We start from the raw sequence: 13,403 nt of genomic DNA, 5'->3' as shown, positions 1-13,403 counted from the left end.
CTCTTCACCCTTCTGTCCAGTTCATCCCAAACCAGTTCAATGGGGTTTAAGTCTGGAGACTGTGCTGGCCATTCCATTATTTGAAGCACCGGAGGTATGTTTTGGGTCATTATCTTGCTACAGGATGAACCCTTGACAAGTTGGCATATATCAGAGGATATTACAGGGCACTGTGGTAGTCCTTTTGGTTCAGGGTGCCAGTGCAACTTACAAATCAGGATCCAGAAAAAAGCGTCCGAGATCATCAGGTTTTCTCCTCCATGTTTGACAGTTGGTGTTAGTGGCACTTCGCTGCATGTTTAAACAAGACATTTAAAAGGGCAATGCATGGGATGTTTTGCCATGAAAACCATTGCCCTTTTAAATTTGGTGCTTAAATTAGTAAAAAGGCAACGGCTATTACAAGCTGCCGGTTAGTAAATAAACCCCACACACTGAGGAACCATTCTTTTGTATACTCAGTAGTGTACATACACTCTGTATGATGAACCAAAGATTTTAAAATTCATCAGTCCGTAAGACCTCCTTCCAGTCTTCAGTGGTCCACTTATCTTGAATTACTTAAACTTCCATAAAAACTGAGAAAAATAAGGGATGATCAGTGATTTCTCAGGAGATCAGCAAAATTCAACATCTTAGTGATCCCCGACTCACTTTTGGTCATTTTTGTGTCGGAATCTGTGACTCGAGATTGTTCAACATGTAGGATTTTGCCGATCACGTAACCCAGACATTGGCAGAAAGTGGAATCGCCCTGATAGATGCCTGATGTATGGTTCTATTCTATATTGTTTTGTTTTGTTTCAGACACTGAAATCATAGGTCACAGCACACACCCCGCCATCACTGGTCTCCTGCTAGCTGTCATTGACGGACAGGAAGTTCAGTCTTAGGGCCAGGAGCGGCCAACTGATTTCTGTGCCGTCACGCTGCTAGATTCTTAAAAATTCTGTGTACCAGGTCAACACCTCAACAATCTCTCCTCAATAATATTTATATGCCAGCAGTCTGCCAAATAAGATTTCAGCTGTAGTAGTAATGCCTATTAATATACCATCATTAGTTTTATGCCAGTCGTAGTTGACAATAGTATGCCAGCATTAATAGTTATATGCTAGTCGTAGACCAGTAAGATTACAGGAGTAAGGTACAGCAGTTGAACACCTTGTTTCCTCAGAGGACCACAAAACTCCAAATATTACAGTTTCAGGCAAGAACCATGTAGGTAAAATACTTAAACCTGTTAAAATGACATTCCACTAGAGCTCCCTTAAAAATTAAAATATCACCTGCCATTACTCTCACATCTTCCGGGCCTATATAGGATCTTATTGTCGTCAATATGCTGAGAATACAGTCTTTAAGGTTACAGTGACAACATTGGCTCATTTCCTGTGTATGAATGGAATCTGTATGAAATACCGACGGAGGAGATGCCAGCTGTCCACTGTACACTGACGGCGGCATCCCAAAGGTTGGAATCCCGACAGGGGAATGGTGAGTACTGTTCCCCTGTCCTATTTACCCCCTAAACCTCCTTTTTTGTACCCTCATACCAACCATCCCTACTCTGCACCCCGCACCCTAACCCTCCTGGTAAGTGCCTAAATCTAAACCTCCCCCTTAGTGCCTAACCCTCCCCCTTAGTGCCTAACCTCCCACTGGTGGTCCCTGAACCTAACCCCCTCTGTCTGGAGCCTAACTTTGACCTCCCCTCTCCCACAGCCTAACCCTTAGTCCCCCTGGGGCGCCTAAACCTAACCCCCCCACCCGCGGCTAATACCTTGCCCCGGTCTCCTTACGATCGGGATGCCGGCTTCTGGGATTCCGACGTCTGCATCCCCAGTCATGTCGGGATTCCGGTGCCGGTATTCTCTTGGTGATCGAGATTCCGGCGCCGGGATTCTGGTAGTCTGCATCCCGATCGTTGGGATATTAACCACATCCTGGAAGAATATATTAAACATAGAAGGACAAATTCCTCTTAGGAATTAGCAGCTCACACCTGAGAGACAAGTGCAGTACTATTTTATTTTATAAGTTAATTAAACAATTTATTAAAACTTATGTAAGTAAAATATTAATGTTTTAAGTTGGCAAAACAACTCCAGAGATGATGATATTAATCACTTGCCTGGTGTGGTTGACCATTTGCGAACACGCCAGACTGTGTGTTACATGACATGGTCGCAATCAATACGACCAGTCAGAAACGCCCACTGGATGGCTGCCGGAAGATAATCTTCCAGCAGCCGCCAATCGCTGTTCCCTCCACATCTTTGCACCCTCCCCAGTGTCTGCCATGCAGATACTAATTGGGCAGCCCGGCAGCACCCACCACCTGGTGGCTGCAGAAAGCAACAGCCATTGGGAAAATGCAAAGTCACGATTGTCCGATCATAGTTGGCCCAATATATCGATGATCGATTTTTAAGGAAGAATATTAATGTCGTGTTTAAAAAAAAATTATTATTATTTTTTTTAAATAAAATCATGCTGGATAACTTAAGGTGCCACACATATAGCGACATTTTACACGATCTGGCCGATTTCGACGAATTGTGACGACGAATCGGGTAAAAAAAGTACAAATCGTGAGTTTATACTCACGAGCACGTTGCCGATGCGCGTCCCCGCTCGTCGTACATTGTATCTTCTGATCTGCCGTGCTGCAGGGCAGATTAGCCAATCTGGGATACAATGCATTGGCTGCAAGATAGATCTTTAGTCAGTTTGGAAATTTTTAACTCCAAATCGTGATCACGACGGCAAGGGAGCTCCCGTGAAAGTTCATGAGGAAATTGGCCATAAAATCGTATCGTGAGGACATCGTTATGTGTGTGGGCACCTTTAGAAATAGATATTCTTTACCTAATTCAACCATAAACAAAACTAAAATTTTTTTAGTAGTTTTTGGAAAAATATTAGCCAATTAGTAGTTAAAACTTCTTATCAGGATTCAGAATGCCTCGCCAAACTAGCCTAGGTACCATAAGACCACAACAGCTTACTCCATGGCCAAGCCAACAACAAATGCCCAAAATCCCTCACCATAGAAATCTTCAGATCCAAAGCTGACCTCCTTCCCAAGTCACTGCCTCCTAAGTGCACAACGAGAAACAGGGGCACACCATGCTGAGCTACATGCTTCAAACAACTGCACTAACAAATATTCCCACAACATGCCTCTTTAGCCAAGCCAAAGATCCTTCCCAGAAACAGGTTACATCCCAAAACTGCATCAGAAAGTGTAGCCCAATAAATATTGGAGTGGACAACCACCCAAACAAAGTAAAAAAAAAAAAACCTTCTGAGGGACACAAGAGTCAATTTTGTCCATCTGGTGAGGAAAAGTTAGAGACCTCCCAACACTCCCCCTTCAGAAATCAGCCAGACAGTGACCTCCGGGCAGGAGAAGAAGACGGAGACATACAATGACAGACAGTACAATATGGTGGTGGGGGGGGACAGCGGTTGTAAACTCAGAACAATCAGCAACAAAAACAGTGGCACCACACACAATAAAAACAACAATGAAATAAACAAAAATTTAGAAACTGGGCTGATATAATGTTTGTAGCCCAAAAGCTTCCGAAGTCCCAAAGCTTGGATTTCTGCCACAGAAAACCCAGCTGCAGCCACCAAAGTAAAAGCTTCAAATGGAAACTAATGCATTCTGAAATACCTTTATGAGAGATCAATGCAAGAGGTACAGTGCCTCAAAACCCAAGCAAACTGGAATTTCGATAATGATGACCAGTGAGCATGCAGGAGCCAAGAGACGAGAGGCCGCATAAACCCGCGAAACGGCTACAGGGCAAAACCGAGGGTCCACTGATGCAGCCCAAATGGTCCATTTTGGAGGCCGGATCTTGAACAACACTAACCTGTCACCAGTGAGGATATTGTTATGCACTAGCATGCTACAGCATGCAGAGAAGGTGCCACCAACTCAAAAACCCTAAAAGTCCCATGGAAGGCCATAGCAAAGGCCAGTTGAAGCAACTTTGACTTGTAGGATGAGAATGCCACCACCATAACATCAACCAACAGCTTGGGAAGCATTGCAAGGTCAATAGGTAGCCACCCTCGCCCAATTATTCAAAGCCTTCATGATGAGAAAACTCTTTGTTAGATTGAGCATACCTTTCATAAAGGAAACAAAAGAAATACCAGCTAGCAATTAAGACACCACTGCCCTCGCCTGACCAGAGATGTGAAGTCACTGTATAAAAGGAAACATCGTTAGATGTCTACTATTACCTGCACGACCCAGATTATGTGAGAAGTGTTTTCATTCATGCCATGCATTCTCCTATGCACGAAAAGTACCAGTAAGCGATCAGCTCACCAAACATGTCAGCACCAGGTGCAAGCAGTCTAAACTGTGCACAATGAAACTAGGGGTGAGCGGGTTCGGATTTCTGAAATCCGAACCCCCCCGAGCCCCCCCGATCCGAGTCCGATCCGAGTCAGGCTCGACTTTTCCCGCCTGACTCGGATCTGAAATCGAGGCAAAACGTCATCATCCCGCCTTCCGAGTCTCGCGGGTTTTGGATCCTATATAAGGTACCCGCGTCGGCGCCATTTTCTCACTCGGCTGTGGACAGTGAAGAGGGAGGGTGGGAGTTAGGGCTGTGTAGTGTAGTGTAGTGTAGTGCTGCTGTTGTCCACTACTTCAAAGTCCATAGGGGCTGGCTGTGTTGTGCTGCTGTTGTTAATAGGGGCTGTGTCCACTACTTCAAAGTCCATAGGGGCTGGCTGGACTGTGTTGTGCAGTCAGTTCTCCATAGGGGCTGTGTCCACTCCAAAGTCCTGTGCAGTGTCCCAGTCCTAAAGGAGTGCTGTAGTGTTGTCCAGGGGGTGCTCTGTCCATCAGGGGTGCTCCCCCCAAGTGCTAAAAAAATAATATATTTTCTGTGTTTGTGAATTGTGTGCGCAATAGCCGCACGTGCATCAACAAAGTAGTGCCAAGCGTGCGCCTGTGTCATAAGTAAAGGGCCGGCTGGCTTGACCGTTAAAGGGTGCTGTAACCCCCGAAAGTACACTCCAGTCCAAACCAAAAAAAAATTATTTTCTGTGTTTGTGAATTGTGTGCGCAGTAGCCGCACGTGCATCAACAAAGTAGTGCCAAGCGTGCGCCTGTGTCATAAGTAAAGGGCCGGCTGGCTTGACCGTTAAGGGTGCTGTAACCCCCGAAAGTACACTCCAGTCCAAACCAAAAAAAAAATTATTTTCTGTATTTGTGAATTGTGTGCGCAGTAGCCGCACGTGCATCAACAAAGTAGTGCCAAGCGTGCGCCTGTGTCATAAGTAAAGGGCCGGCTGGCTTGACCGTTAAGGGTGCTGTAACCCCCGAAAGTACACTCCAGTCCAAACCAAAAAAAAAAATATTTTCTGTGTTTGTGAATTGTGTGCGCAGTAGCCGCACGTGCATCAACAAAGTAGTGCCAAGCGTGCGCCTGTGTCATAAGTAAAGGGCCGGCTGGCTTGACCGTTAAGGGTGCTGTAACCCCCGAAAGTACACTCCAGTCCAAACCAAAAAAAAAATTATTTTCTGTGTTTGTGAATTGTGTGCGCAGTAGCCGCACGTGCATCAACAAAGTAGTGCCAAGCGTGCGCCTGTGTCATAAGTAAAGGGCCGGCTGGCTTGACCGTTAAGGGTGCTGTAACCCCCGAAAGTACACTCCAGTCCAAACCAAAAAAAAAAATATTTTCTGTGTTTGTGAATTGTGTGCGCAGTAGCCGCACGTGCATCAACAAAGTAGTGCCAAGCGTGCGCCTGTGTCATAAGTAAAGGGCCGGCTGGCTTGACCGTTAAAGGGTGCTGTAACCCCCGAAAGTACACTCCAGTCCAAACCAAAAAAAATAATATTTTCTGTGTTTGTGAATTGTGTGCGCAGTAGCCGCACGTGCATCAACAAAGTAGTGCCAAGCGTGCGCCTGTGTCATAAGTAAAGGGCCGGCTGGCTTGACCGTTAAGGGTGCTGTAACCCCCGAAAGTACACTCCAGTCCAAACCAAAAAAAAAATTATTTTCTGTGTTTGTGAATTGTGTGCGCAGTAGCCGCACGTGCATCAACAAAGTAGTGCCAAGCGTGCGCCTGTGTCATAAGTAAAGGGCCGGCTGGCTTGACCGTTAAGGGTGCTGTAACCCCCGAAAGTACACTCCAGTCCAAACCAAAAAAAAAAATATTTTCTGTGTTTGTGAATTGTGTGCGCAGTAGCCGCACGTGCATCAACAAAGTAGTGCCAAGCGTGCGCCTGTGTCATAAGTAAAGGGCCGGCTGGCTTGACCGTTAAAGGGTGCTGTAACCCCCGAAAGTACACTCCAGTCCAAACCAAAAAAAAATTATTTTCTGTGTTTGTGAATTGTGTGCGCAGTAGCCGCACGTGCATCAACAAAGTAGTGCCAAGCGTGCGCCTGTGTCATAAGTAAAGGGCCGGCTGGCTTGACCGTTAAGGGTGCTGTAACCCCCGAAAGTACACTCCAGTCCAAACCAAAAAAAAAATTATTTTCTGTGTTTGTGAATTGTGTGCACTGTGGCTGCACGTGCATCAACAAAGGAGCAGCGCCAAGCGTGCGCCTGTGTCCCATAAGTAAAGAGCCGGCTGGCTCATTTCTTAAAGGGTGGTGTAACCCACAAAGTGCACTACTCTCCAGCAAAAATAAAATAATATTTTCTGTGTTTGTGTGCGCTTTAGCCGCACGTATATATATCAATATAACATAAATGGAGGACCAAACTTTCTCCGATAAAAATAAAATAGGGAAAGATCAAGAACCTCTTCCTCCTAGTGCTGTTGCTGCTGCTGGGAGTTGTTCATCATCCCAGAGAGGAAGTAGGAACATCACTACTTTTACTAAACAATTGACCCTCCAACAGTCCCTAGCGATGAGGATGAAGTACGACAGCAGTCATCCTGAAGCAAAACGTATAACTGAGGCCTTGACTGCTATGTTGGTGTTAGACGTGCGTCCGGTATCCGACATTAGTGCAGTGGGATTTAGACAATTGATGGAGGTAGTGTGTCCTCGGTTCCAAATCCCGTCTAGATTCCACCTGCATCCTCAAAGCAGCAGCGACAAGCGTGCGTCTGTCTGTTAAAGGGTGGTGACACCCTCAAAGTGTGCTACACAAACAATTAAAATATTGTTCTTTTTTTTTCTGTCTTTGTGAATTGTGTGGGCTGTAGCCGCACCTGCATCCTTAAAGCAGCAGCGACAAGCGTGCGTCTGTCTGTTAAAGGGTGGTGACACCCTCAAAGTGTGCTACACAAACAATTAAAATTTTGTTCTTTTTTCTGTCTTTGTGAATTGTGTGGGCTGTAGCCGCACCTGCATCCTTAAAGCAGCAGCGACAAGCGTGCGTCTGTCTGTTAAAGGGTGGTGACACCCTCAAAGTGTGCTACACAAACAATTAAAATATTGTTCTTTTTTCTGTCTTTGTGAATTGTGTGGGCTGTAGCCGCACCTGCATCCTTAAAGCAGCAGCGACAAGCGTGCGTCTGTCTGTTAAAGGGTGGTGACACCCTCAAAGTGTGCTACACAAACAATTAAAATATTGTTCTTTTTTTTTTGGTCTTTGTGAAATGTGTGGGCTGTAGCCGCACCTGCATCCTTAAAGCAGCAGCGACAAGCGTGCGTCTGTCTGTTAAAGGGTGGTGACACCCTCAAAGTGTTCTACACAAACAATTAAAATATTGTTCTTTTTTTTTTGGTCTTTGTGAAATGTGTGGGCTGTAGCCGCACCTGCATCCTTAAAGCAGCAGCGACAAGCGTGCGTCTGTCTGTTAAAGGGTGGTGTAACTCTCAAAGTGTTCCAAAAAATAAAAAACTATTTTTTTAATGTGTTTGTGACTTGTGTGCGATGTAGCCACACTTGCATCCTCAAAGCAGCAGCGACAAGCGTGCGTCTGTCTGTTAAAGGGTGGTGACACCCTCAAAGTGTGCTACAGAAACAATTAAAATATTGTTCTTTTTTTTTCTGTCTATGTGAATTGTGTGGGCTGTAGCCGCACCTGCATCCTTAAAGCAGCAGCGACAAGCGTGCGTCTGTCTGTTAAAGGGTGATGACACCTCAAAGTGTTCTACACAAACAATTAAAATATTGTTCTTTTTTTTTTCGGTCTTTGTGAAATGTGTGGGCTGTAGCCGCACCTGCATCCTTAAAGCAGCAGCGACAAGCGTGCGTCTGTCTGTTAAAGGGTGGTGACACCTCAAAGTGTTCTACACAAACAATTAAAATATTCTTCTTCTTTTTTCTGTCTTTGTGAATTGTGTGGGCTGTAGCCGCACTTGCATCCTCAAAGCAGCAGCGACAAGCGTGCGTCTGTCTGTTAAAGGGTGGTGTAACCCTCAAAGTGTGCTCCACAAACAATAAAAATATTCTTTTTTTTTTTCTGTCTTTGTGAATTGTGTGGGCTGTAGCCGCACTTGAATCCTCAAAGCAGCAGCGACAAGCGTGCGTCTGTCTGTTAAAGGATTACATCGGTGACAGCATCCAAGTAGGCATGTCAGACAGTCCGTACCTGTACAGGCAGGAAAAAGAAGCAATTTGGAGGTCCCTGTACAAACTGGCTCTATTTTACCTGAGTTGCCCCCCCTCCAGTGTGTACTCCGAAAGAGTGTTTAGTGCAGCCGGGAACCTTGTCAGCGAAAGGCGTAGGAGGTTGCTTCCACAAAATGTGGAGAAGATGATGTTCATAAAATGAATTATCAACTCTTCCAGGGAGACCAGCCTCCAGAACGTACAGAGGGACCTGTGGTTCCAGCAGGGACGAATTAATACTCTGTGAGGATGAGGATGTACACACTGAAGAGGGTGAGGAATCGGTGGATGAGGAGGATGAGGATGACATCTTGCCTCCGTAGAGCCAGTTTGTGCAGGGACACATTAATTGCCAGCTTGTTTTGTGGGGGCCCAAACGAACCAATCATTTCAGCCACAGTTGTGTGGCAGACCCTGGCGCTGAAATGATTGATTTGTTAAAGTGTGCATGTCCTGTTTATACAACATAAGGGTGGGTGGGAGGGCCCAAGGACAATTCCATCTTGCACTTCTTTTTTTTCTTTGCATTATGTACAGTTTGGGGCCTAGTTTTTCTAACTGCCATCCTGTCTGCCACTGCAGTGTCACTCCTAGATGGGTCACGTGTTTGTGCCGCCCACTCGTGTCGCTTAGCATAGTCATCCAGCTACCTCGGTGCAACCTTTTGGACATGAAAACACTATTGTGAGGTGTGAGGTGTTCAGAATAGACTGGAAATGAGTGGAAATTAAGGTTATTGAGGTTAATAATAGCATAGGAGCAGAGAAACCAACAAATTCTGTGATTTTAGCTGTTTTTATGCTTTTTTAAAAAAAAATACAGATCCAAAACACAAAACCCAGAACCCAAAACACGGAAGGGTGGTTTTGGCAAAACCAATCCAGATCCAAAACACGAAGAAAGATCCAGATCCAAAACCAAAACACAAAACACGAAAAGTGGCCGGTGCACACCCCTAAATGAAACCTAGATGGAGCATTAGCAACAACAATTGCAATCCCTGACACGTGCACTGCTTTCAACATGATTTTACATTGCAAATAGCAAAGAATGAGCAAGCACAACACCTGAAGAGAGGTGGCCCGCTGAAGGTTGATAGAATGCTCAACTCTTTGGTTGTCACAACGGAGCACTATTACTGCGATCACGCAACTGCTCACCCCATATTTCCAACACAAAAGAAGTCATCAAGTTAGTGAGCTATTCCATAACCCCCTGTGCCCTGCTTGACACACCAGTGGAGAAAAGTGCTAATATGTTCAAAACAGAACAGGAGACAGAACATCCCATAAGCAAATACTTGTCATCCAATCAAAACCCAATAAACCTGAAAGACTCAAGGTGTAAGGGCAGTAAATAAAAAGCAGACTCAACATCAATCTTGCCCATCTGCTCTCCCATGCCAACCAAGTGCACTAACTCCAAAATGCTATGAAAGAAAATGGGGTTGTTAACTGACAACCCCGCCAGGTAAGATACTGTAAATGTTGGATCAGGCTAAATTTTCTAGACGACTTCTTTCTGACACTCACAGGGGATGGCACCAGATCACCTACTGGCGGCAATACAAAAGGCCCAACCATCCTTTCGCTCACAAAACATCAGGGAGTTCCCTAGCCAAGTTAAGATTCCTCAAATTGAGTCGCGAAGTCTGACGCATTTAACAGGGCTCCGCCACAGTGCAAGCAGATGTGTCAAAAACGACACCGCTGTCCCTGTGGACATGTGAAATTGCTAAAGGCAAAGCATTTGCCTTTCTGAAAAGTCGCCCAGGAAGCCCGCACAGGGCCAGCAGACTGCCACTTAATTGCGCTGTAACTGAAGGAACTCGAAGGTTTAGTGACCTCAAGCCACACCTCCACATCCAACTGTGTTATTACAATGAATACTGCTTGTTTCACCTGCCGAAGTACTAGGGCCCCCACCGGACTCCCGAGCACCCCTAAAAGAGACCCTATTGTACCTAGAAGCTTTGAAGCATGCATACTTCTTAGTCTGAGGCTAGATAGCGCCCACTTGATGTACCCAGCCTATCGCCAACCGACAAGTGAAAAGAGGGAACTGCCTCCGGGTCCCATCCTCACGACAGAATGTATCTTCCTCAGAATCTGAAAAAGAAGGCAGAGAAACATCTGAAACGGTAGCCGAAGAGGGCAGAATGACAGGCACAGAGACATGAGCAGGGGGAGAAGTGGCAGTAACCACTTTAGGAGCAGGGGATATGGAAATGCCTGCCAGTGGAGCTAAAAGAGGGATGAAGGAGAATGAAGGGAACAACTCTAATACAGCCAAAGCCTGAAAAATGTGTGCCACGAATGAAGCCAGCTGTGCAGCTGTTAGAGGAGGAGAAACAATGGCAGGGAAAGAGGTGACGCCAGACTGGGAACAGTCAAACACAGCGAAAAAAAGGGGGAAAATATACCAGCCATAGCCGCCACAGTGGCTTTCAAGACAGCAGGGTCAGGTCATCGAGAGCAGAGTACAACACCTCAGGTGACGTATACATCTGTATGCGTGTCTTACTCTTTCCTCTCGTGCACACACGCGGCCCCGCTTAACTAGTGGAGTCCCCATTAGGAGCCACACCAATGGAACCATCTAAACTATACACTAAGGGAGCATCACCCACCACAGGCAGGCTACCCTCCCTCCCAAACTGAACCCAGCAGAGCCTGCACCAATGTCTAGAGACTTATTACAACCTCAGTCTCAGGGAGGGGTCCCCGGCACCCAGGTTCCAGACCCCCACAAGGCGCCGAGCCATGCGTAACCCTGTGCTGTGCCAGACTCTGCAACCAAGTGTCTGGCATCTGGACTGTGGCCTGATACCCAGCACCATAAGGCAGGGGCATTTCCTGAGAGGAGGGGGCCCATGTGCAGTCTACGTCACGAGCTCCCTCCTCTCAGTCCGACGGCCAGCAGCGCACAGAGGGCAGCGTGGCCAACGCTGCACTGATAGACTCTGGGCATTAGAGTGTGACCAGAGTCAATAGCGCATGCACAGGTCACCAGGTAAATGGCAGCGGCGGCCATTTTCCTTGTACTGCGCATCCGCAAAAGACAGGAAAATGGCCACGGTGGCCATTTTCCAGGTGTTTTTACAGCGCTGATGCCGACATGGGACTCTGGAGAGGTAAGTATAACATGGGTGCAAGGTGTGCGGTGCGGTCCCCCTCTGGACCCAGGGGCCCGTGTGCACCCTGCACCCATTATAAATACGCCCCTGCCATAAGGAGAAGAGATGCAGTGCAGTGCGTTTAGGACAGGACATAATAGACTCCTAAGCAAGGAATGAAAAGGAAGAGAGAGAAAGAAATGACAGGCAAAAATGTATTGAAGAAGAAAAGAAAAAACAGGTAAAGAAAAGAAGATGCAAAGAAAACAAAATAGAAAGCAAAAACAACCAACAACAATGCAATAAATCGCAGAGCAATCAGTGTAATTAACTTGAGAAGATCCAGCAGGCAGGTCTGGATCTACCACTGTAGCAAAGTACAATCCTCTAACACCTATTGGCTAATCCTGTGTGACTGACATAAAGGCCAGCCCCTAGCCTTGTGGTTTAATCCACTTCCAGCATATTCTGCCCTGTTTATCATCTTCTTTAGTATATGATATTCTGCAAAGTGATCATTATATACCATATTTGCCTTGTGTGAAATGATGAAATCTGATAAGTCCATGGAGAGTTATGTCCAGGTGGTCAGGGTGTAGGGGGTGTGGAGCTGTGGATCTCGTCAGCATGCACCGCATTATTCAAAGCAAAATGCATCATCAGAGAAGTGGGGCTCTGTGGAAGGGTTGTGCATGCTCCAGGGAGCCGAGCGAACTACCCCAAAATTCGGGAGTGTCCCGGAAATTCCCCTGAGAGTGGCAAAGCAGGCTATATACTACACTATACTGTACTACACTAGCAATGCTAATACATTTATAAACTCATGGAAATAATATACATGTAAACACTGACTTCTGATGTTGTTGCTGATAATGACTTATCATGTAATGCTGTGCTAATTAGGAAAACTTGTGTATCATAAGGAATAATGCATCCTCGGTTGTACATTATTAAGGGTTTTAGAAGCCACCTGGGATTTCCATGACTGGCATGAAAAGTTTATTTGAAGATGGCACTTCTCAGTGTATTTTATTCTTATTATTATTCCAAGTGGGAGAGTAATTGGGCCTGAGTCTGAGTCGGGTTCTGGACTATAGATAGACAGTAAAAGGGTTGACAATGTATAGATAGACACCAGGGGCCAAATGTAATATATTGCGAATTTGTAAAAAATGCAAGTTTTTTACTCATGTAATAGGGTGCAACTATAGTAAAACTGACCGCTAGTCAGCCCAGACCTGGGGCACCCTGGAGAGGGGGACCCCTTTATTTATCCCCACCTCCCCAGGGATCCCCGGCCTTGGCTGACTAGTGGTCAGGGGTAATGCTGTGGCCAGGGGATCCAGTGAAAGGGCTTACCTGGCTGTGGCATTACCCCCCCCCCCCGCTAGAAAAAGTTTGGTACTTTTTATGGAAATTACAGGGGACCCTTACTCATTTTGTCCCCTGTATTCCCTCAACCAGGACCGGATCAGAAAAGCCCTGTGCTGGTACTTAAAATACAGGGGATCCCTACGCATTTTGTCCCCTGTATTTTTAGAACCAGGACAGGCTATTAGAAAAGCCCAGTGCTTGTTCTTTAAATACAGGGGCCCCCTACACATTTTGTCCCCTGTATTTTAAAATCAAGCACAGGTTGTACAGTGCCTGGGGCTGGTTGTGCTCCAGGGGGAGGGGGCACGTCATATTTAAATAGAAATGTTAGAGATACTTATTTTTTTACACACAGAAGCCTTC

Source organism: Taudactylus pleione, unplaced genomic scaffold, assembly GCF_031769625.1.
Source record: "Taudactylus pleione unplaced genomic scaffold, aTauple2 ptg000090l, whole genome shotgun sequence".
In the NCBI taxonomy this organism is placed as follows: domain Eukaryota; kingdom Metazoa; phylum Chordata; class Amphibia; order Anura; family Myobatrachidae; genus Taudactylus; species Taudactylus pleione.
The sequence above is the reverse complement of the archived record's forward strand: the minus strand, read 5'-3'. Positions refer to the sequence as shown.